Source organism: Manis pentadactyla, chromosome 4 (genome assembly GCF_030020395.1).
Source record: "Manis pentadactyla isolate mManPen7 chromosome 4, mManPen7.hap1, whole genome shotgun sequence".
NCBI classification, from domain to species: Eukaryota; Metazoa; Chordata; class Mammalia; order Pholidota; family Manidae; genus Manis; species Manis pentadactyla.
Window position 1 is genome coordinate 154,045,312 of NC_080022.1, and position 23,951 is coordinate 154,069,262.

Below are 23,951 nucleotides of genomic sequence, written 5' to 3' on the forward strand. Positions count from 1 at the left end.
TGAAGTCTGTGGGCGGGTCATTTGCCTCTTCTGATTGGACCGCCCCTTCCTGGCCACACCCACTTCCCAATTCGGGTCCCTCAGCTCCAAGCTCTCCGGGTTTATTCCCTAGTCTGTCTGCTTCACGTTCCGTTTCTGACTCCTCAGTTGTCAAAGGGGACAGTTGAAAAGCACTTGCCGAGTACCTGGCAACCATAAACGCTCAATAAATGTTACCTAACGTTGGTGATGGGGGAAGGGTGATGGAGTGAAGCTGAGGGGAAAAGAGTTCCCCACATGGACCCACCTTCAGGCCTTCCTCCCAGACCTTATGGGCTCAGCAGAAAAGACATTGAGGTGGCTTTAAGGTGGAAGCAGCTGAGTCTAAATAAAGAATAAGGCCCTGAGAGGAAGGGAGAGGCTGGAGAAGGGAACAGACGTTGGTTGAGCAACTATTAGGTGCTGAGTCTCCTTTTGCACTCTGGGCCCTTGTTGCCATTGCCCATCTCTGGCTGAATGCCCCATGCACCCTGTCATGGCTCACACCATATTTGCAATTATTTATTTCCCTATCTCTTTCCTGCTGTGGAACTTTTTGGGCGAAGGGTGGGACCTTATCTCTATTGGTGTCCCAGGGTGTTGTGCCCACGAAGGTAGGGTAGCTATTTTTTAAATCAAGAAATAAAAACATAGGAAATAAGTACCTTGCTCTGGCCATGCAGTAGGTTGAGTACTGTAAGTGGGATCAGGCCGTGTGAGTCCACGTGAGGGAAGGGGGAAAGGTTCTAGTGAGGCATAGGGGATGAGGGAGAGCGTGGTCTGAGCGCCTCTTCATGATTTAGCAGTTGCTGCACGATTGTTGCTACCATTATTGAGCACTCGATGTGTGCCCTGTATACCATGTTAAGGGCTTCATACAGTAATCTCATTTCTCTCCTGTGTGATAGGTCCTATTACTAGACACCGTTTTATAGGTGAGAACACTGAGGCTCAGAAGGCAAAGTGATCTGCCCATGATCACATGGCTGGAAAAAAAGGAGTTTCAGGATTAGAGCTCAGTTCTTCCTGACTTCAAAGGCCATGCCCTGAACTACTCGCCTGTTTTGCAGCCTTTAGCATAGGCACCAGTCACCCTGCCTCTTCCAGAATGTCCCAGTTTCCAGTCTCATATTTGGGACTCATGGATTGATTATTGACGGCTGCATCTGTGGTCTGGCTCTGCGGCCTCTCAGTCAGGCCCTGGGCAAGGACAGGAACGGGGTTGGAGGGAGGCAGGGGTCCTCCAACCCCAGGAAAGGCCCTCAGGCTACCCTTACCCCAGCAAGCCTGCTTCTGGTGCCTACAGCTGCCAACTCCACCCACCTTCCCTCCGCCCCTGGATTTAAAGGTACAGTGACAATTAATCATCTGATGACATGGAGGGCAGGCTGCAGAGGAGTTAATTAATTAGGGAACTTTCTCCCAGCCCTTTGAAGGTGAAATGTGTGGGGAGGGGACAGGTCCAGGGACAGTTATTATTCAAGTTGAACAAGCTGACTCTGAGAGAAGTCTTCCAGAGCAACTCCAGAGGAGCTTTAGAATGTGGAGACCTCACCAGTGTACCTCTGAGTATGCCCAAGGATGCCCTCCTTAGCTTGGCTCTAGGCCTCCCACCCCAGAGGGTGGGGACTCCCTCTCTAGCCAATGGGCTGGGACATTCCTAGAGGCAGAAGGGCCTTTAGGAACCAAGTAGAATAAGAAGGGCACAGCTGTTACCTGAACCACCTCACCAAACAAAAGCAACCAGTGGTACTTTGTATACCAAAGCCCCACAAGAATGACTTGAGTGTCATTCGCACAGCCTGGGTGCTCCAGACACACAGTTAACTGGGGCGGGGACTCTATCAGACCAGACCAGGCTCTGAGAGGGAAATCAGGAAGGGCAGTGTCTGTCACAAGATTGTGGGGGGCAGGGGGGCTCTTTAGCTCCCCTCCTCCTCTGCCACTCTGGCCTTGAAGGGTGATCCTCTTGTGCTGGTTGAGGTTCAGTGCTCTCTGTCAGGCTGGGTGGCTGCTCCCAGAAGCAAGGAGGGACTGGCCGGCCCTGGGGAGCCCAATATCACCCACAAATGGAGCACATTAAGGACAGCAGGAAGCCCCTCCCCCACAACTGTACACCAAATATAACCCTCTGCAGTGTCAAGACTTGGGAGCTAAAGAGACCTTGAGGTGACAAGATGATTAAGACCTAGTCCCTACCTCGAAGGCACCCACAGGCCCTTTTACAGCACTGACACCGACAAGGGTCTGAGCCAAAACATGGCAGCTGCAAAGCCCCGTGTGAGCACAAGGGAGGCCACAATTTGCACGGATTGGGGATCAGGAAGGACTCAAGGAGGAGCTGTCATCAGGGGTGATTGCCTGGAAAGCCAAAATGTCAACAGGCAAAGGGAATGGCCTGAGCAAAGGCACAGAGGTGGCAACTTGCACAACACACTTGGGAAAGAGTGGAATGGGGCTGCTGTCTGGACTGGATGGACATGGGGAGGGCTGGAAATGAGGCCAGAGAATCAGGGCAGGCCTGGCAGGAGAGGGCCTTACATGTGGAGACTGGACATGATTCAAACATGGTAGGAAGTCATTGGGAGTTTTAAGGCAAGGCCTGCCACGACTGGAGAGCTCTGGGCTTGTAGAAAGAGGACTCTAGCAGCTAGGGGACAATGGGTTCATTGAGGGGCAGGGAAGGGAGATGGGAAATCAGTGATGGGGCAGGTCTCAAGGTGCAGGAGAGAGGTGAAGAAGGCATTGGCCAGGACATAGAGCAAAGGGGAAGGTAGCTAAGGTTGGTTGTCCACCTACTATGTGCTGTACACTGCACCGGAGACTTTTCGTTCATCCTCTCCCTTGAGTAGGGCTTTATATTATGCCCAGGATTTTAAGGACAATTAGGGGGCTAACAAAGCTGGAATTAGCATGTTCTGCACAACTGAGCAGGTGTCTTTTCTCCATTCTTTTCTCTCCCCTCCCCCTTGAATCTCCTTCCCACCCTACAGGAGGATCAGGGGCCTGGGAACACTGCCCACGCCCAACTCAGGGACCCCGTGGAGAAATCATGAAAAGCAATGCCACACAGCCCACATTTCCCACCCCCCCACTCCCCCATCCCTGCCCCCTCCAATCATTTGTACGACAAGAAGAGAACCTAATCCTGAATCTGAAAAACTATGTGATGGAGGATTTACAGTATTAGAAGGCAAACAGTGGCAGGTGTAATTAGGAGAAAAATTTGTCATGCTCTCGACTTGGGGAAGAGAAGGGAAGGTCTGGCATCACAATCTCCCTGGTGTTTACCCAGTGTGTGCACACATGCGGGGGAGCGAGTGCTGGCCACGGGCAGATTAATATTTGATGCAAGGAAGAGAAACGCATGCTGTTCATGTTTATTTAGGATATTGTGAAATACAGTGAAATTTGCAATTTTATTGGATTTGGGGGGGATGGTGTTTTGGAGAAGACTTAAGCTGCATGGTAGGACACGCACATCTCTCTGGAGCATAGAGGCACCAGCTTTGGTGGTGAGCCCCCTTTCCTCCCCCTTCCCAAATCCAAATTTCTAGTTCCATTCCCCTCCTGAAATGAGAGAGGATTGGCCCCAGGGGTATGGGTGGAATAAGACAGAAATCTCAGCTGGGTCTCTTAATTTGGAGTTTAGTGGCATGTGGCTGGCACAGAGAGAGGCTGTCTCTGGGGGGTTCTTGTCAATTACAGGAGGGCTGGAAGCCATGGCTGGGCAGCTTTAGGTGCTGGTGACCCTGGCTGGCTTGCAGGGTGCTGGAAAGGGTGGGAAGAAAGGGTAGAGTGAGATGAAGAGCTGTCCTCTTTGTATTTAAGAAACTGGTTGATGGATAGAGCCTTAAAAGGTGAGTCTAACTTCCCTCCCCCAACAAAGGACTCAACTCTCCCATTTCCTGTCTTCAAGGGGTCATCTAGCCTGTTCTTCCACATCTCCAGTGTTGGGGAACTCATTATTAACTCATTCCATTGCTGGACACTGACTAATGGAAAACTTTTTCTTATAAATAATTTTCAAGCTGCATAGTTATGTTGGGATGTGGGGAGCAGGGAAAGGCAAGGATAAGGTCATAGAGCATTTGGGTGACAATAAAAAATATAGATGATGATGATAGATATAGATAGATGATAGATAGATAGATAGATAGGTGAAAGATAGATGATAGATAGATGATAGATAGATAGATAGATAGATAGATAGATAGATGATAGATGATAGATTAGATAGATAGATATAGTGATAGATAGATGATAGATAGATATAGATGATAGATGATAGATATAGATGATAGATGATAGATAGATAATAGATAGATAGATGATAGATAGATATAGATAGATAGATGATAGATAGATATAGATAGATAGATGATAGATAGATAGATAGATAGATAGATAGATAGATAGATAGATAGATAGATAGACAGACATAGATGAGAGATAGGTTGCTTGCTTGCACAGTATCATTATGAAAGAAACAGGGAATGGGTAGCAGTGACTGACTGGACAGAGAAACTGGATGCTGTGAAACTGGGGAGTCTGGGCAAGGAGAGAGGCCTATTTGTATACCTTTTGACCAATTTTAATTTCTCATCATGTGCATGTAGTACTTTTTCTCAAGAAAAATACTACTTTTTTTAAAAAAGTATTTTCTACTCAAAGAACAGACTGAGATAAAGAGGAAATTGTATGGTTTGAAAATGAAATAGGATGAGATATAGGGAAATAGATGAGACAATAAAGGCACTAAAATACAATAGGAGAATTCACACACACACACACACACACACACACACACATCACACCAATCATTATTTGAACTAAAGTGTGTCTGTCTCCTGAGCTTCTACCCACTTTCCTACAAGTCCAGTTCTACCAACTGGGTCACAAAGGAGTCCCTTCCCTCTGCCCATGGCAGCCCTTAAGGTATTCAGAGATAGAATGAAATGCCATTGGAACCATGTCTGGCACCTATAAATATCTGAGCTGGATGGCACTGGATCCTAGCCCCAGGATCACATACTGTCACCGTTTTTCAAGGATATGTCGTCATGAGGCTGTCACCTCTGGTCTTGCCCCCAGGCCTAGTGCTCCTCTTATGCTGGGATCTCAGAACTCAGCCAAGCCTTTTCCATTTTGGGGCCATCTCTGCAGTTGTCTCACACTCTCTAACCTGGACAGAGGCCAAACCTTCAACAACAAACTGGGCATCTGGAGCTTGATGGCTTCAGAGACTATCCAAATCTCAAAATTTTTAAATGGGTAAACTAAGGCTCAGGACAGGACAGAGAGACTGGTGTGAGATCATGGAAGCAAGATTTGCCCTTGGGTCTACTTCTCCTCCCTCTTTTGGGCCCCCCTGAACTCCTCCAGCATGGACACTTGGGCAAGGCCACTGGGAGAAGTGGAAGCAATGCTAGCCAGCCTGTTTTTGGAAGTGGCTCTGTTTTCAGTACAGATTGCAACAAAACCGAAAGAACTGGGCAAGTCAGACAAGGCATGAGGTTACCTCAGGCTTGCAGAGAAGACAGGGGCCAGGTAGGCATCAGCATGCAGCAGTAAGAGTGGGAGGTGGCTCTGCTGATGCTTGCTTGCATGTGCCCCTCTGTGACTGTGTGTGTGTGTGGCATGCATGCACACACAAACCAGCATGGGTGGTGGCTGTGTGAATGTCCACACAGGTGTGTGTGAGTGCAGAGATCATGTGTATGTGCACATGAGTGTATTGGAGAACATGTGTACCCACAATAATCAGGGTGTGAGTGTGAGAATGTATACCTGTGTTAATCTCTGCATCTGCTACAGCCTTCAGCACACTGACTTGCTGCACTTGTTTGAAAGGTTGCCTACTCTCCTGAATTGTGACCTAAGATTTTGTCTTTTTCTTAATTTCAGTATTCCCAATGCCAAGTACAGTCCATGGCATGGAGTAAGTGCTCAATCAACATTTGCTGGACCAAACTGGATTGAATTGAATTCAACTAAACTGCATTGAATTTTCCTGGTGAGTCTTTATGTATATATGAGTCTGTATCGGGGAAGGAGAATGAGTATGTGTGTGGCACATGGGTGAAGATTCGTGGAATGTCAGTGCATTCAGACTTGTTGGGGCAAGTCTCCACATTTGCATGTGGGGCTGCCTGCATGTTGTGAATTCAGGTCACAAGGAGGGCATGTGCACATGCGTGTGTGCATATACGTATGGGTGTGTGTGTGCCAGCTCCAACTGCCCTTTCAGGCATGTAGACAGCCCAGTGACTCCCTGGCTTCAGCTGAGCCAGGTTTCTTCCTAGTAAACCTGGGAGCAGCTAAAATTAGTACGAAAATGGTAGTGTTCGGTTAAAATGAAGGGGGGGTGGGAAAGATGAGGGTGCCCGTGAGTGCTATTTTATTTCGCAGTGAGAGGATAAAGTGATTTTTCCTACATAATTTTTGATGTAGAGGCTAAATTAGGCCGGAGGAGAGGGACAAAGCAACTTTTGCCCTCATTAGTATTCCGGCCGCGTTGGCCCAGCCACGGCAGTTATGTATTTTTGCAAGTATGCATATAATTTATTGTGGAGAACACAATTTACATGGTAGTCGATGCCTGTTTTATAGCCTCACAAATAGATGTATGAACTCAAGCATATAATGGCCCAACCAGCAGGCGCAAATACGTTCTAAATCTTCTAAATGTGCTTCACAAAAATGTAACTGAGGAATATAAAACAGATCAATTCTTGCATGTTATATATTGGTTTTTGATTTACAAATCTAATCTGGGACATTTCTTCAGAAATAAGGGGATTTTTCCCCACTCCTTCTCCTCCTCCTCCTCTTCTGCCAACTTCTCTGTGCACAGACCTCTCCTGCTGGTCAGGAGCCCCCAAGGCGCTGCCGCCTCAGGATGTGTGCGCATGCCCAGGTGCGTGCCCACATGGAGGGCATGCTCTTGCCCAGCTGCCTGAATGTGCACTTGTAGGTTTGTTGGGAAACTGCAGACTTTGGGTGGAAGGGATGGAGTTCTCTTTGCTCCATCTGTGTGACCTGCCCATTTGAAGCTGAAAATTTGGGGAGAAGGGCTGATGAGAGGACGCCCTAGGAGCATGGCTTCTCTCAGATCTGGTCCCTCTGGGATCCTGCCTAAGTGGCTTCTTTTCTCTGGGATCTACACTGCCTTTTATGATTGACAAGAACAGAAGAAGAAAGTGAGAGTCTTACAAGTGAAAATTAAATTAACATTCATGGAGTTCCATTTTTAATTTATATTATATTGGAAATATTTTTTTCAATTTATCTTCATGTACCTGGCTTAAAAAAAAAAGCCCATTCCATCAATAGTTCACACACTAATTGTGGTGGACTCATAAAATGGAATACAACACAGCAAAGAAAATGAGTAAACTACTGCATGCAACAATGTGGGTGAATCTCACACACATAATGTTAATGCAAACAGGCAGATGCCAAGGGGGACCTGCTGTATGGTTTGATTTCTATAAAGCCCAAAGCACAATCTGAACCAAACTATAGTGTAGAGAGATGCCAAACTACCATGAAAGCAAGGAATTACTTTCTATAAAAGTCAGCATGGTGGCTGTCATTGAGGGAAGGGGGTTTGGGTGACGGTATGAGGGTGCATCTGGGCTGCTGGCAATGTTCTAATTCTTGACTGGGTGGTGGTTCCATGGATGTTCCATTGGTGACACATTTCTGAGCTGAGTACTTCCCTTTTTATTCACTTTTCTGTACAGGTATATTTTCCAACAAAAGCATTTATAAAACAGCCCATAAATACTTATAATGGAAAGTAAATACCCCACCTCTCCCCACCTGCTCCCTGAAGGCAACTACTGGTAAGTATTTCTGGTTGTTCTCTCCACATCTCTAGAAAGGTTGTGGAGCTTCTTTCAAACCTCTATATCAATGAAGTTTTACAATCTTTTTATTTCTGTAAGGTCAGTAGTAGTGTCTCCACTTCCTGATTTTAGTCATTTGAGTCCTTATTTTCTTGGTCAGTCTAGCTAGAGGTCTGTCAATTTTGTTGATCTTTTCAGAAAACCAACTTTTGGTTTTGTTGATTTTCTTTTTGGTTTTTTAAATTTCCTATTTTGTTTATTGCCACTCTTTGTTATTTCCTTCCTTCTGCTTGCTTTGGAATTTGTATGCATTTCTTTTCCTAGTAAGGTGAAAAGTTAGGTCATTGATTTGAGATCTTTCTTCTATTTTAAAATAGGTGTTTACAGCTATAAATTTCCCTTTGAGCACTGCTTTTACTGCATCTCATAAATTTTGGCATGTTGTATTTTTATTTCCATTCATTTCAAAGTATTTCCTAATTTCCCACTCAATTTCTTCTTTGACCCAATGGTTTTTTAGGAGTTAATTTCCATATATTTATAAATTCTCCAAATTTCCTTCTGTTCTTGATTTCCAATTTCATTCCACCATTGTCAAAGAATATACTTTGTATGATTCCAATCTTTTTAAACTTATTAAAACTTGTTTTGTAGCCTAAGATATGGTCTCATCTGGAGAACATTCCATGAACACTTGAGAATGTGTACTCTGCAATTGTTGGGTAGAATATTCCATTAGATCATTGTTTGAAAATAAATTCTACCAGGCCTAGTTGGTTTATGGCATTTTCCAAGTCTCCTATTTCCTTGCTGATCTTCTATCTAGTTGTTCTATCCATTACATCAGTGGAATTTTGTATCTTACCTATGTGGTACTTAAAATGCACAAGTCACAGACCCAGTCTCGGGGGCCCACAATCCAAGAAGAGACGGAAGCATCAATTCTACTGAGCTGAGTCACTCCATCCCTGCTCCCCAATAAGGGATATTCCCTGTTATCCCACACTGTTCTGCAGGCTGGGATCTTGGGTTGCTGTAAAAGCCCGCATCTGCCTCAAAGATCTCCCACATTCCCAGGGTTACTAATCCTGGAAGAGCAAAGCAGAACTGAAAGTCTTGGAGGTCACATAGAGATCAGTGCCCTGCTGGTACAGATGGAGAAACTGAGGCCCAAAGAGGGGAAGAATCTTGTTCAAGGTCTCTCAGAGCCAGGCCTGCTAGTGTCCCATCACCAGCTCATCCCACAGCACTATGACTGACCCACTAGTTGTCAAGAAAAAAGGGACCTGGTAAAGTCACCCCCTGTGTTATTTCCTTTTGTAGTGCAGGGTGGCAGTAGGCAGGGGCAGGACTGGAGGGGTTGAGAAGATCTGTGTTGAATGGGCATCCCAGCACACTTAGAAGATGTACGCTTTCATCCCAGCCTCACTACTTTGAGCTATGTGACCTTGGCCAAGTCACTCTCTGAACTTCCCTTGTCTCTGAAAGCATCATGATATCACTGCCATCATTTCCTGAGTCCCCATTGTGCACCCAGTACTGTACCCATACAAGCTCATTCAACCTTCCTGTCAGCCTTGGAAGAGGTAAGTATCTTTGCAGTTGGAGGAAACCGAGGCCCCATAAAGCAAAGTAACTCCTGCAAAGCCATTCATCCACCACCCTCTGTGGCTCCACAGCTACAGCACAGAGAGCCACTCCTGCCAGATGGCCTCCATTCACCCTTGGAGCCACAGGAGAGCCACATAAACAAACATATTTAATGGCAATATCATCTAGACTGAGAATCAGATGCTCTTCACTGGAATCACTGCTCATTGGTTAGGTGCAATCACAGTGCAGTCAATTATCAGTGAGGGATCCGTACTGAAGTATTTCCACATGAAATGGCCTGCTGTCTGGGACTGGCTTTCAACTACTCCAGCAAAAGAAAAGGAAGATGGGACAGATGCAAATGCATGGGCAAAACTGATCATTGTTATAACTGAGGGATGAAACTGTTCATTAAACTGTTCTAGTTTTTTAATGTTTGTATTTTTCATAAAAAATCATTAACAAAACCCCTCAAGGATTCTGACTCCAGGTAGACTCCACCATAGGAGGGTTAGTGGTTCTCAGGTAAACCGGACAAGTCCCATACCCCTCAGCATTCCTGGGGCCAGCTGAGGAACTTTTCTTTTGGTGGAGTTGACTGTGTCATCTGAAACTCATGTGTTCCTCTTCTTTCCCTGGGCACCTTCCAGCAAGGACTCAAGGAGGCAGGAATCTCCAATCCTGAGACTTACGGCTCTCCAGGAAGACAGAGACAGTTATTTCCTCTCTTGACCCAGGAACACCCTCCTGATGGACAGTGGAAGGAATGGAGGCCTTTTCTGTAAATAATAGAGAGGGTAGATTGGAGAGCCCTTCAGTCCCATTCCCAGACAAACATATCCCAGCTGGGGGTCTCTACCTGCCAGGAAGGGGAGGGGTTGGAAGGTTCAGGCTGGACTTCAGGCCTGTATTCACTGCCAGTATCCCCATGGCAACAAGCTAGTTAGAGGGTCCTCAGGAAGGCCTCCTGGGGCCACTTATCAGCCCCACCCCCTGGAGGGCAGCATTAATGGGCTATCGGCCCTCCTCTTCACTCCCAGCTCTCAGGCCTTCTAAGGTGAACCCCCCACAAAAATCTCCATGGTGTACAGAACCCAGGAGACAAAGACCCCCCACCCCTAGCCAAATGCACCCTACACACCCTACACACCCTACACACACACACACACACACACACACACACACGGGAAGGTTCTGGCTCTGCTGTCAGGTGTAACCATACCAGTGTAGCAAGTCCTGCTCTACCAAATGTGGCAATAGGTAAGTTGATGATCCTTTTTGAGCCTCAGTTTCCTCATCTCTACAATGGGAATAATTAGACCAACCACCTATGACAGTTATAAAGATTAAATTTGATCACAAGAACACAGTGGGCATTCAATTAATGCTTCCTCCTTCCTTGCACTGAACGTGGGGCAGGCTCTGTCTTCGGAAAGCTGTGCTGGGTTCTAGTAGGTTAGATTTGGTTAGTTTTGGGAGCCAGCCAACCTGGTAGGTGACTCTGGGCTCTGCCACCAACCCCCTGCCTGACCTAAGCAATTATGAAATCTCTCGGAGACTCAGCCTTCTCGTCTCTGGGTAGCTGAGGATGAAATGAGTTAATAACGCATTTAGTACAGTGCTTCGGACATGGCCAGGGTAGTACCAGTACTCGTAGTAATAATAGCTACAGCAATAACAAAACCACAGTGTCGATGACAGCAAACACTGCCTGCATAGAGAGCTGACAGTGCCCCCTGCTCTTTAGTGATGGCTGGGCCTAGCTAGTCCTCACAAAGTCTGCAAGGGAGACAGAGTTATCATTTCACAGAAGGGAAAATGTTGAGGTACAGAGTCATTAGGAAATTCATTTAGGCCAAAGAGATAGAAAGTAGCAGCATGGAATTGGAGCCCGGACAGCTTGGCTCTCCTTCAATTCCTGGGCCACAGTGCAGTGCCAGGAAGTGGTGGCGCTGTCATCAGAGAGAGGTCACGGTCCACAGACCTGCTCAGCTGGAAGGCCAGACCCCCTCACTTGGCAGAGAGAAATGCGGTCCCAAGAGAGGCAGCTCCTTCCTGAGGTCGTCCCTGTCCCGTCACATGCCTGGCATCGTCTCCCCGGTCTTGTGTCCCCTAGAGTGGGCCTCCCAGGTCGAGGGCTGCAGAGATTTGGAGCATCTGCAGTGGCCTAGGAGGGGTCCTGGGGAGCCTGAGTCAGGCTCTCATTGGCGGAGCCACCTGAATCCTGCCCTAAATCCCACCACACCCTCTTTTTTCATTCCTCCCTCCATCCCTCCCTCTCTCTCCTCCTTCCTTTCTTTTCCCTTACACAAACCTGACCAAGTTTTTGTTCCTTGTATGCAGTCTCTTGTGCTCACCAAGACTCTGCCCTGTCCACCAAACTGGACAGCACACACGGGACTTCTCTGCTTCGGCAGAGTCCTTGACCATGCCCACCTCCTGGAACCGCTTGGTTTCTTCATCTGTAAAATTGGGCCCTAATTCACAAGGCTGTTTAAGGAGTCATTGAGAGAATTTGGGAAAACCCAAAGCCAAACGTCTACCTATGATGGGCACTCCAGAAATGCTGGGTATGTTTACTATTATTACCATCACCAGTCCTCAGCAGCCTCCCCAGGCCCCAGGCAGACCAAGTACTCCTCTTGCACTCCTTCCCTGAAGGCTCATCCCCTGGGTCCAGGGCTTATACATTTCTTTCCTCCTACAGTGATCAGGTGCTGAGAGCCCACAGGGCGCCAGGCCCTATGCCAGGTCTGATTATGATTTCCAGTAAGGCTCTGTCCTCAAGGACCCCACACTTGGCAGAAGAGAGAAGCGAGCACTCAAGCAAGTGAGGGAGACCCCCCCACCGACAGAGCAGCATGGAGACAGCCCACTCTGGTGGTTCTCATCACGGGGTGCACATGAGAATCTCCTGGGGTTCCCATGCCCAGGATGTACCCTGGCAATTAACCCAGAATTTTATTTTAAATCCCCAGGAGAGTCTAATGTGTATCAGGGGATTGAGAATTGCTGCTGGAGTATATGCCACCCCAGAGGCATGAGCAGAGATGTCCAGGGCTCCTAGGGACGACCATGGTGGGACAGGCCACTGGGGACAAAATCTGACATTGGTAGTCTCTCACCCCCCACATGCAGAAAACTGGGAAAGGAAGGAATGGCAGGGAGTGTGTACAGAGGGTGTAGGGCATGGGGGGCAGGGAGATGGGAAAAGGTGGGGGCTCAGCAGAGCCAAGGACCTTGAGTTAATTTCAGTGTCAACATCATCCACCCCTCTAGCCCACTGACACTGAGCAACTCCTCCCATGTCTTTGATTCCCACTCACCTAATGAAATAGCCACTGAAATGGCATCACGATGGGGTTGCCCGTGGGGCTGGAATGGACCACAGTGTTTCTAGGATCCCTGGTCACAGTCTGAGTTATGGAGAGGAGACAGAGCACAGAACCACCATTAGAGAAGGGTCTGGTGCCCACCCACTCTACCCCATCATGACCAAGTTATGGAAACAGGAAAGGTTAAAAAAAAGATTGGCTTTTAGATCCATGGACTCTCAAAGTTAGAAAGACTCTTGTCTTAGCAATTGTTGATCTCTCTATTAGGCGCTGAGCTCCCGAGAGCAGAGGCCAGGCATTTTATCAGAGCCTCCCCAGGAAGGGGCTGGCACACAGTGGGTGCTCAAAACACTGTTGGCTAAGTAACTAAATGGCAAAGAACTGCTTTAGAGAGGAATCTCTCAGGGGAAGGCCTCTGAGAATGCTGAGGTGGGAGACCACCCACGCACCTCACCTTCAACACAAGCCACCTTTACCAGCAGTGATTGACTCATGAGGCTCTTTATGTACTACTGTGCACCACCCCCTCCTGCAGTCCTCAAGGATTTGAGGCAGCTTGCAAAAATCACACAATAGGATAAAATAAAATTTTAGTAAGTGGAGATGAAATTGAGACCAAAGAAAAATGCGGGTAGAGATACCAGCCTCGGCATCATCCATTGAGCTCCTACCGTATGCAGGACACAGACTGGTGATTCCAATTTCTCAAGGGAAAAGGGGGCCTGGCCAGGGAGGAGACTGGTCATTTTAGAATTTCAGAGTTTTAGATTTGGAAAAGCTGCTAAAAGTGCCTGAATTCAATCCTCTGCACAAAGCAGAATGCCCTCTACTTCATTCATTCATTCATTTATTCATTCATTTATGCAAGAAATCCTTATTGAACACCTACTGTGTACCTGCTGATAAGCACTGATAAGACAGCCAGCCTGGACAGAATCACAGTTATCTATTACTGCTCCATCAATCTCCGCTTGTTATAGATCTCCAAGGGTTGTCTCTCTGGTGGCTCCTTGATGTGACCCTGCAGGGAAGCAGGACACAGATACAGAGCTGGGATCTGGCCTGCCGGGGCCATTTAATAAGAGTGGAACCCAGGCCCAACCCAGCTTTTCTGGAATGGGGAAGGGATGGATGCCAGGCATTCTAATACACCTTTAAATATATTTCATTTTCTGTATCATAATGCAGTATGATCTTAGACTGGATACTCAGCCTTCCGTGCCTCCCTAGACTCATTTGTAAAGTGGAGATTATTAAAAATTATAGGACCAAATGAACCCATGTTGGTTTGGACAAATGTATCATGGTTACATAACATGTTGACACAAGGGGAGACTGGGTGAAGGATTTAGGGAAACTCCCTGTACGATCTTTGCAACTTCTCTGTAAACCTTAAATTACTCCAAAGAGAAAAATTTATTTTAAAAAATTAGAAGACTGTCTTATGAGTTTGTTGTGAGGAAGACTTACAAAGCACATTATAAGTATTGATGATTATTACTTAATTCACACAAAATATTGTGATGGAGTTTTACTGTTCCCATTTTTCAGACTAGCCTCAGAGAAGTCAACAACTTGCCTAAAGTCATATAGATAGAATTAGGTGGCATCTGAATTTGAACCCAAGCCTGAAACACTCCAAAGGCATGCTCCTCTACTACACTCAGCTCCCTCTTATATTTTAGAACTTTTTAGGGACAAGGAAATGTCCACTTCACCAGGAGCAGTTCTGCTAGTTAAGAACTGATTGTTATAATGATAAATGACTAAATGTGCTCTCCTGCTGCTTTTACAGGTTGATTCTCATCTACCCTTAGGAATGCGTAGACCACTGCTCCACCCTGTGCTCCAGCCTGCCCTTGAGTGTATTAAACAGAGTCCACCTTCTATTCTGAGGCCACGTGTCCTTGGCACCTCCCATAGCCAAGAACTCATTGCTCAGGCCCCGGTTCCAAAGACCAAACAGATGTCCAGCTCCCCACACCCCGGTCCCCTAAGCTGACCCATCTCATCTGCCACTTCCTCGTACTTCCTTGCCTTGAGTGAAGGGCTCAGGAGAGGCCCAGGGCTCCGGGTGTGGCACTTGGGAGTTCAGCCATTCCCTTTCTTCCGGGATCTGGACAGCACGGTGCTGCCCACACAACCAGAGAGTAAGGTAGCTTCTGAGCAGCCTCACCTTTCAGCCTGAAGGGGACAGGGAGAGCGTGGCCCAGGCTGCTGGCATGTCCCCGTATCAGAAGACACACCTTTCAGTCCTGGCAACTCTGTATGGTTGTGTGGTCCTTTAACTTTCCTAAGCCTCAGTTTCTTCCTTTGTATCATAGGGAGACTAATAATAATACTTCCTGTCCCTACCTACCTCTCAAGCAGAGCCTCAAATGAAATAGGATGCCCCACCTCTGAGCCCACACGGTCCCTCACACTTCCCTTATAACACTGCACATCCCACACAGGACTGTCACACCAATTTTCTTGTATCTCTTCCCTGCCAGTCTGTCATTTCTTCTGGGGCCACAACTGTGTTTTATTTACCTTTAGGTAACCCCAGTGCCTAAAAAGATTAATAGTAGAAAACACTTATGTAGCACTTACTCTGAGCCAGGATCAACCCTGTGAGGGAGATACTATAATTATCCCTACTTTATAGATGAGGCAGGTGAGCCACAGAGAAATGTCTAGCACTGTACCTGGCACATACTTGTTTCTGTTAGAGAGATGGAAGGATGGAATGGTGAGTCAATGAGTGGATTGGTGGGTGGGTAGATAGGTGGGTTTATGAAAGAATGTGTAAATGGGTACATATAGGTGGGCAGATGGATTGGTAAATGGATGAGTATATGCGTGTGTAGGATTGGTATGCATGTGGAAGGATGAATGGATGGGTAGAAGGATAAATGGATGAGTGGAAGGGTGGGTGGGTGGATGGATGGATGGATGGATGGATGGATGGATGGATGGATGGGTGGTTGGATGATGTGTGGATGAGTGAGTGGATGGATGAATGAATATGTGCGTGGATGAGTGGACAAGTGATGGATAGTGGTTCAGAAAGTGCTGGTGTTACCAAGCCCCGACATGGGGAAAAAATCTTGCAACCATTTAAAGGGTGGAGGCATTTAGAAATAACAAAGGAAACTGAGAACAGGGGTTCCCCCACCCCAGATCCTCTGGCAGGCCGCCATCTCCCAGGCCTGTGATTTCTCCTCCCGCGGCCCTGACAACGCCCAGGGCAGCCCCCAGCACTGCCTGCGGATGAAGGGTTGGCAGAGGCAGCGGGTGGGCGGGCAGCTTGTTCCCTCATTGTCGGCAGCGGTAACCTTCCTCCCGGCTGCTTGTTCTGCGTAATGTTACACTTGTCTTCCCGCAACACTTGGATACCCGAGCCAATTTTGTCATGCAAATGAATTCAGCCCGTTGTAAATCCCAAGGAGGGAGCGGTCTAGGAGCTGGCGGGGGTGGGGCTGCATGGAACTCGCAGGTGGCTTCCTTGCTGTCCCCTTCACTGCCACCAAGGAAGGGGCATTCAGACCTTTGCTATGGACCCCTGGCCTTTTACAGTCAGATCAGGCTTTAGAGATGGATCACCTCCAATTATAGGTTAATACTCTGAGGCCCAGAGAGGCCCAGTGACTTGACACAGACACACAGCCAGTTGTCCAGGGCTCAGTCAAGACTCCTGATTCTCAGCCAGAATTCTCTCCACCAGGCTGAGCTGCCCCTGTCATCTTCCTCCTACAGAGCCCACTGGCCACCAGGTTGGCCTAAATCTACCCCTTCACCCAAACTAAGGGGTAGGGTGTCTCTGAGACCTTCTAGGGGCCAGGACCTCTCAGGAGCTAGCCCTGCTTCAGGGAGCAAGACTGAAATGGAAAAGGACAGATCTGGCCTGGAGAGGCAAGAGGGTCTAGGGAACAGCAGTCTCTGGGTCTAGGCAGGTGAAGGCTGTGTCCAGGGAGGACCAAAGCAGGGCCAGGCTGACAGGTATTACCAGTGGGGAGTAGGGATGGGGTGCAAAAGCCAGTGTCCCACCAAGGAGGGCAGATGGGATCAGACACCAGGATGTCTTGTGAGCAAAGACAAGAAAGGGCGGGAGGAGTGCTTGGACACAGGGAGACAGTGGCTGACTGAACCCATGTTGCTCCCTGCGGCCTCAGGGATGCTGAGCCCTGCGGGTGATCTCTGCCAGAGGAGGGCAAGGACACAGGCACCGGGCTAACTGGCCCCAAAAGGAATGACAGCAGCACACAGGGTAGGAGGGGAAGGGAGAACTGGCGTTTGTTTCAAGACTGCAACACACCAAGCCCTTTACATCATCTTCAGCTAATTTTTACAGTAATGTTGTGAAGATAATTGTTGTCCCCACTTTACAGATTAGAAAACTGAGTCCAAGGAGATTACATGCCTGGCCCCCAAGGCCACACAGCTTGAAGTAGAGACTTGAATCTCATTCCACAAGATTCAGGCATTCCAGAGTCTGCTCCTTCTGCTTCCCATCCTGCCACTCCTGCCAAACTCTGCCTTTGGGAATCAGCCCATCACTGAACACCAGAGGAGGGTAGGGTTGATCAGGACGGTGGTCACTGGCAGAGCCCAACTCTCCAAAAGGTGAGAGTTTCAAGCTATTCGGACACTTGGGGGCTCCCAGTGCTGCACTGGATACAGCCCTGAGTCCTTCCCCTGACATTTACACCCCCTGCACCCCACATCGCCCTGTCACACACATACCCAGCTCCCGACTCAGTGTTCATTCTATGCCCCTCCCTGCCACCAGGTCTCTATACAGGCTGTTCCCTCTGCTTGCAATGCCCTTACCCATCCTGTCTGCCTTCTGATCTTTAAGACTTGATTCAGGCATCCCCTTGACCCTCCCTTCCCTTCCCTGGACAGGGTTGGCCTCCCCCTCCTCTGTAGTCCCATTGTTTTCTCACTCACATCTATTACATTGTTTGTTCACCAGGATGTATAGTAAGTATCAGTTTTCCCCACTATTCCTAGAGGGCCAGAGTGTATTAACCACCCAACACTGTGCCCAGGCATGATAGAAACTTGATAGATGTTGCATAATAGAAGGAAGAAGGAAGGAAAGAAAAGAAGGAGGGAAGGAGAAAGGAACTGTGACCAGCTGGCTTCGAAGGAAGACATAGAGAAGATGTAAAGTGGATAAATCCTGGACTTGGGAGTCAGAGAGTCCTGGGCTCAAATCCCAGTTCTGACTTAATAGCTGTGTGATCTTAAGTCTATTACTTTCTCTCTCTGAGTCTCAGTTTCTCACCTGTAAACCAGGGATGGTCTTGGCCCCCTCCTAGGTGGCTGTAAGGATAACGGAAGGAGTGTAAAGCTCATTACATGTAGGAAGCTTAACAGATGCGGAGTCCTTTAACTTACCCCTGCCCAGTTTTGGAGTCTGGCCAAGTGCCCAGGAGTGGGGAGGGGGGCAATACTTGGCCCAATCATATACCAGGAGAGACTGTGTCTGGTGGCCACACTGCAGGCTCTGGGCCTGTGGTCCTGAAGCTGACCCTCTATACATCTCCAGGTCTGTCTGGGGCCCCTCTTCCTGCCCTGATTGCATTTCTCCTGCACCTGTCACTAAATTCCTGGGCTGCTGCTGCTGTTGCTTCTCAGGCAGACTGTGTCAACCCAAATGTAGGAGATCAATCAACTGCTAAAAGTGTTCACATTCTGGAGCCTGGTCCAGGTAATTCTGAGCAAGCTGCCTCAGATACAAGTTCAGGGCCCCTGGGGCCAGTGGCCAAGCCTTGGGTCCCCTCTGCAAGCACCAGTGCTCTCTCCTCCCCAGGTCAAAGCAGCCCAGAAGTCACAATGCTGCAAAGCAAAGCTACTCCCCAAGATCTCTGAGACTCAGTCCTTGTGCCGCTCTGCCTGGGACCCACTGTGTGCCCTGGGCCCCTCCCTTCCTTCTCTGGGCCACAGTTTCTCATCAGACAACTGAGAGGGATGGACTCAGGAAACACCAAGGCCTCACCTTTATAGGAGCAGGAGATAAAGAGAAAGCATTCATTTACAGCTCAGACAGCTCTGTCCAGGGTCCCCCCACGCTGGGCCAGATGAAGGAGAAAGCACTGAGATGTACAGAAGCCCCCTAGAGCCACAGGAGGGACAATAATTATAAATAAAATAACAGGTATATATTATAATGCCCAGGCATTGTGCTAACAAACCTTCTTAAACAAATGATCTCATCAGTCCTTACAGCCACCTGATGACACAGATTACAGCATTATCCCCATTTTGCAGATGGGAAAAATGGCCAGAGAAGAGCCCTCGTCCCAAGCTTCACAGAGCCCACTTCTGCTGACCCTGGCCTCTGCTTTCACTGTATGACTTGGTCCCAGCCAGGCTTTAGAGCTTGGCTTGAGGGCATTTGTGAGCCTCTCTGCCCAGATGTGCCCACTCCCCTTTGCTGGATTTTCAGTCAGGGGGTAGGAAGGTAGGAGGAAAATGGTCAGTGGGTTTACACACAAAATGTACTGGAGCACCTGGCTCCTCATGGGCACTCCAGAAGGATGTGTTAGAGGAAGTGGGGAGTGGGGAGGGAGACCCACAGGTCCTAGGTGCTAGGAGGATATGAGCCCTCCACATCTCCATGTGGACAATGGTCTGGGTTATGGGAGGCTTGCGTCTCTAAATGACTCCACATGTGAGGCATGCCCTGAGGCGGAAGACACCAGAATCAGCAGACCCTGCCCTGGCCTCCCTCACCCGGAGGCCTCAGGCACACCCCTCCCCTTCTCTGGACCTCATCTGGGAGGCGTGGCCTTGAACCCAGGAACTGCCTCCATCCTCCCCCACTGCCCTGCCACAAACCCCTGCAGCTCAGCAGGCCTTGGGGCCCCCCCACGCTGAGGAGACTGCCCAAGTGCGGGGGCTGGGGGCCCTGGCAAGCCCCTCTCGGCCATTCATACTCGCAGCCTGCGGGCCTGACACCGCCTTTCGCTGTTGCTGGCATAATGTATGCCCCGTGCTGCCGCCCCAGTCACTCAGTCCCAGCCGGTCTGCGGAGGCAGAGATAGTCCTTAATGAGAAGGGCCCGGGCTTTATCTGCTTTCTACTTCAGCCATTATCTCTCCCAGTCTATAGACACGCAGTTACCTCTGACAATAATGCTCAGAGGCAACAAATGCTGATGAGTTTTCTATGCAGGCCGCACAATAAGTCTATCAAAACAACCTCGGAAAATTATGAACCCCCGTGACAGACAAATACAACCAGCTTCGGCGTGAATTTAGAGCCCCCAACGCTCCGTTTCTGTTAATTCTTCAGGCCTCCCTTATCTCTGCTGTTCCTCTTCTGGTGGGGAGATAACAGTAATTCTTCTCCGTGCTGGGTTTTTTTTTTTCTCTCCCTCCCCCTTCTCCTTGCTTTTTTTTTTTTTCCACCCACTGAGTGAGATGTTTTCCATGTCTTTCTGCTTGCTAAAGATAAAGGGTTAAAGACCAACTTATGTTGGGTGCTGGGGAAGGGGGGAGGGGGCACTGCAGAGGGGGAAAAAGTAATCAGCATTCAAGAGATTGCTATCGGAGAATCCGCGCAGAGAGCAGTAATTTTGCTGCTTCGGCGAGGGCTCCCTCCACTCCCCCCCCCCTTTTTTATGAATGCACATAATGCCTGGAGTGTTGGGGGCAGATAAAAGAATTAGCAGCAGCCAGGGGGACGGAGGCCCGGAGAACAGGGGAGAATTAGAATGTCTATCTTTGTCTCTTCCGGCTCATCCAGCCAGCCGAGGCTCCCGGCTCGTAAACAATTTAATCTTTTTGCTACAGTTAAAATACAAAGACAGCAAGCCTCCTGGATCCAAATGGAAAAGGGAGGAGAAGCAGGGTAGGAGGAGAACTGGGGTTGGGGGGCTGGGGGTGAACACCGGATGAAGGAGAGGAAGATAGGAAAGGGCTGACACCACAAACTTTTCGTTGCCAGCTTAGCTCCTTGGCCTTGAGACTGCAAAACAATCCCCCCAAACCTGTACTGCCCCTGCTGTGGACACAGCCTAGACCTGGTTTGGTCCAGACTGCTTTCAGGACTGAAGGCTCAGCCACCGGTGGGCACAGGGTGGCAGATCCCGCCTAGGGTGCCCAGTCCCAGTCTGCCTGGCCATTCATCCCAGACTTTTCTTCCCTTCGTCTTCCCACAGTCAAGGCCTTTCCTTATTCCTCCTCCACTTCCTGGCTCCTTCTTCTAGGCTCTACTGAGCTCTCAGTTCCCACCAAGTGAGCCTGACTTCTCTTCCCGCCAGGCTGCCTGCCCCCTGAGGGCTGGGACTGCTGTGGTAACTGCCCTGTGGCGCTCCCGGCATGGGAAAGGATGGGACTACCTGAGATCAGTGAGGAAAGAGGCTGAGATGGGCTTTAAGGACATGCTCCTTCTCCCTCCCTCCTGCTCTTTCACATGTGTGCTGCACACAGTGGGGGGACAGAATTCTAGGGAAGAACACAGCCTTGAAAGAGAAGCCCTTCTGAAAGGACAGAATATGTTGAGGAATCTGAAAATAAGCCAGAATAAAGAAGCCTTCAGAGGGGCCCTAGCAATAAGTTAGAGGAGGTCGGACCCCCTATGTGACTGACCAGCTAGGCATCCTCAAGGCAATCCAAATAGCCAGTTCCCCCAAATGCTCACCGTACCTCCACAGTGTGGCCACTTTTAGCCATTCTAGCTGGACCCTTGTCACATGCAACATGAAAAGCCCAGCTTTCATAGGGTGAGGTTGGAAGCTGGTTTCTCCTTCTCTGCCCTTGTCTGAGGACAGATCCCAGTGTATTGGCATTGCATTTACTGAGCACTCCCAAACAGCCAGGGCCAGGTCTTCCTCACCCCTGAACACATAAGCCCAGCACAATACCTGCTCAAGCTGGGTGGATGCTTGCTAAGCAATCTGGGGGATGAAGAGATGAGTGAACGGGCAGAGGGGAGAGGGTGCAGGGAGAAGGGAGCATCTTTGGGCACCAGCCACACTTGAAGAGGGGCCACTCAAGGAAAGGATGGGAGGTGTGGTCCAGAGAGCTGGTCCCCTCTCCCCAGGCTCCACCAACTGAAGCCAGTCGATGAATGGAGTGAACCAAAGCAGTGATCAGAACTCAGCCAGCTGCATCCCTGCTGGTTCTCAGCCACACTGAGTGAATTCCCCAACCCCTTGGCTTGGGGCCCTTCCTAGGAAGGCAACAGCAAAAAGCCTGGGCCCTGGGGTCAAGGCACCTAGATCAACTCCCAGCTCTACCTCTTTGCTGTCTGTGTTAACTTGAGTAGGTCAATGGAAATAAAAATAGAAACAATAATGACGTCTACCTTCCAGCACACAGTAGGGACCCAGCATGTTTGGTCCTATCTAAGGAGAAGCAATACCTTATAATGACAAGCATAGCAGACACAATACACCAAGGATGCCCAAAACACAAAAAAATCTCAAAGCTCCACAGAGCAGCTTTCATTTATTTATTTTTAAAAATTACGCATCCTACCTCTGCCCTCCACTCCTTAGAAAATTGAGACTGGGCTGAGCTGTGATGTAAATAAAGCTGCTTCCGCAGCTCCTGTGTCCCCTCCCAAGACTAGGAGCGGGTGGTTTAGGAGAAGCAGGTGTGGGCTATAACCTAGCCCAGGGTCTACAGGTTTGCAGATAGCCACCAGCCTGCTCACTTTCCCTTTTGGTCTCTTCACATCTGTGACCTGCGGTAAACTCTCCCTCTCGTCCCAACTCTAAGCCCCACTTAAATATTCCTCCTTCCTAACCCTGACTCCACTGTTACCCTGAGAATAACCTCCAGGGTAGCTGAGGACACATGGGATGGAACATAGGGTATGACTGTAGATTTTTATGAATATTGTTCAAGTTATAATGTTTAGTGTTTATATCTAAAAACCAGAAACAATTATTTTCAAGTGTACATTAAATATATAGAATCTTGGTCATGTCCTAAGCCAGGGTATCCCAAATTGTCCACATGTCAGTATCACTTGGAGAGCTTTACAAAATATTAGATTCTGAGCCCAAGCCTAGAGATTCTGAATCAATGTGCGGTGCAGGGGTGAGGGTGGATTTTGGATGTTGTACGTAGGAAAGTGGATATTTTAAAGATCCCAGGTAATTCTGTTGAGGAGCCTAATTTGGATCTGCTGCCAGTAGCTGAAAAGAAATAGTTTTCATTTTATTCATTAGTTCAACAAATACTTTCTGAGCACCTGCTATCTTTGTGTGTGTGCTGGGATAGGAAGGAGGATAAAAAAGATGAAAAGCCCATAGGGCACAAGAAAGCAATATCTAACCTGCCATTGTGGACTCCCCACTTCCTAGCCTCAATCCAAAAATCCCACCCAACACTGATTTCTCCCCTTCTGATATCTGTAGGGTCCGGCACACCTTGTCTACCTAGGAATAGTAGATAGACATTAAGTAGTAGGTACACATAAAGTAAGGATCAGTGCCAAGCACCACATTAGGGATTTAACTGCACACATGATCACACGTAATCCCGGCAAAACCCCTGTGTGGTCGCCATTATTACTGAATGTTATTAATGAGGAAATAGAGGCACAAAGAGGCTGAGGAACTCTATTAAGTTCACAAGGCTAGCAAGGGGCAGGGTCATCTCCCTTCCCTTCCCCAAATTGTGTGCTGTTTAAGTGCAGGATTTTGGAATTCTTTTTCTTAGTTACTAGTCAGTGTCCAGCATTCAATCATTCAGTAATCCATTCAGAAAACCAGTAAACCACCCACTGTGTGCATGGCACTCAACTGTGGGGGGATAAGGTGCACAGGAGAGTGCAGAGTTGTGGAGGGACCTTGGGTGATTGCACAAATAATTCAGAGACAAAGTATGGGTGCAGTCAGAGTTCAGTGGAGAGAGATTCCTTCTAGCTTCAGGGGCTCAGAATGCCAGAAATCCAAACGTCTTGGCAAGCACTGAGGTCTTATTTCATCAGAGAGGTGAAGCACCTCACCCAAGTTCACACAGCTGGTTACACCATAAATATGTGATGAATGGAATGAGATTATTCACTAACTCCAATTACATCTTAACCACTAATAACTTGGCTCCAGCTCCCCTAATGGGATTTCCTCCTTGGACATCAGCCTTCTCTCCCGGCTTCCACTGACATCGGCCAATTAGAGAAGGGCAGGTGCTGTGATTGGGGTCAT

The 23,951-nt window shown here is 48.4% G+C and overlaps 1 long non-coding RNA gene across 1 annotated transcript; it reads left to right on the plus strand.

Annotated features, from left to right (window-relative positions):
* Positions 1 to 3,461: 3,461 nt before the first annotated feature.
* LOC118925286 (uncharacterized) lies at positions 3,462 to 15,221 on the plus strand. The gene is made up of 3 exons (XR_005029983.2): positions 3,462 to 3,533; positions 5,926 to 6,034; positions 14,595 to 15,221. It is a non-coding gene; the product is annotated as an uncharacterized LOC118925286 (long non-coding RNA).
* The last annotated feature ends 8,730 nt before the right edge of the window (positions 15,222 to 23,951 follow it).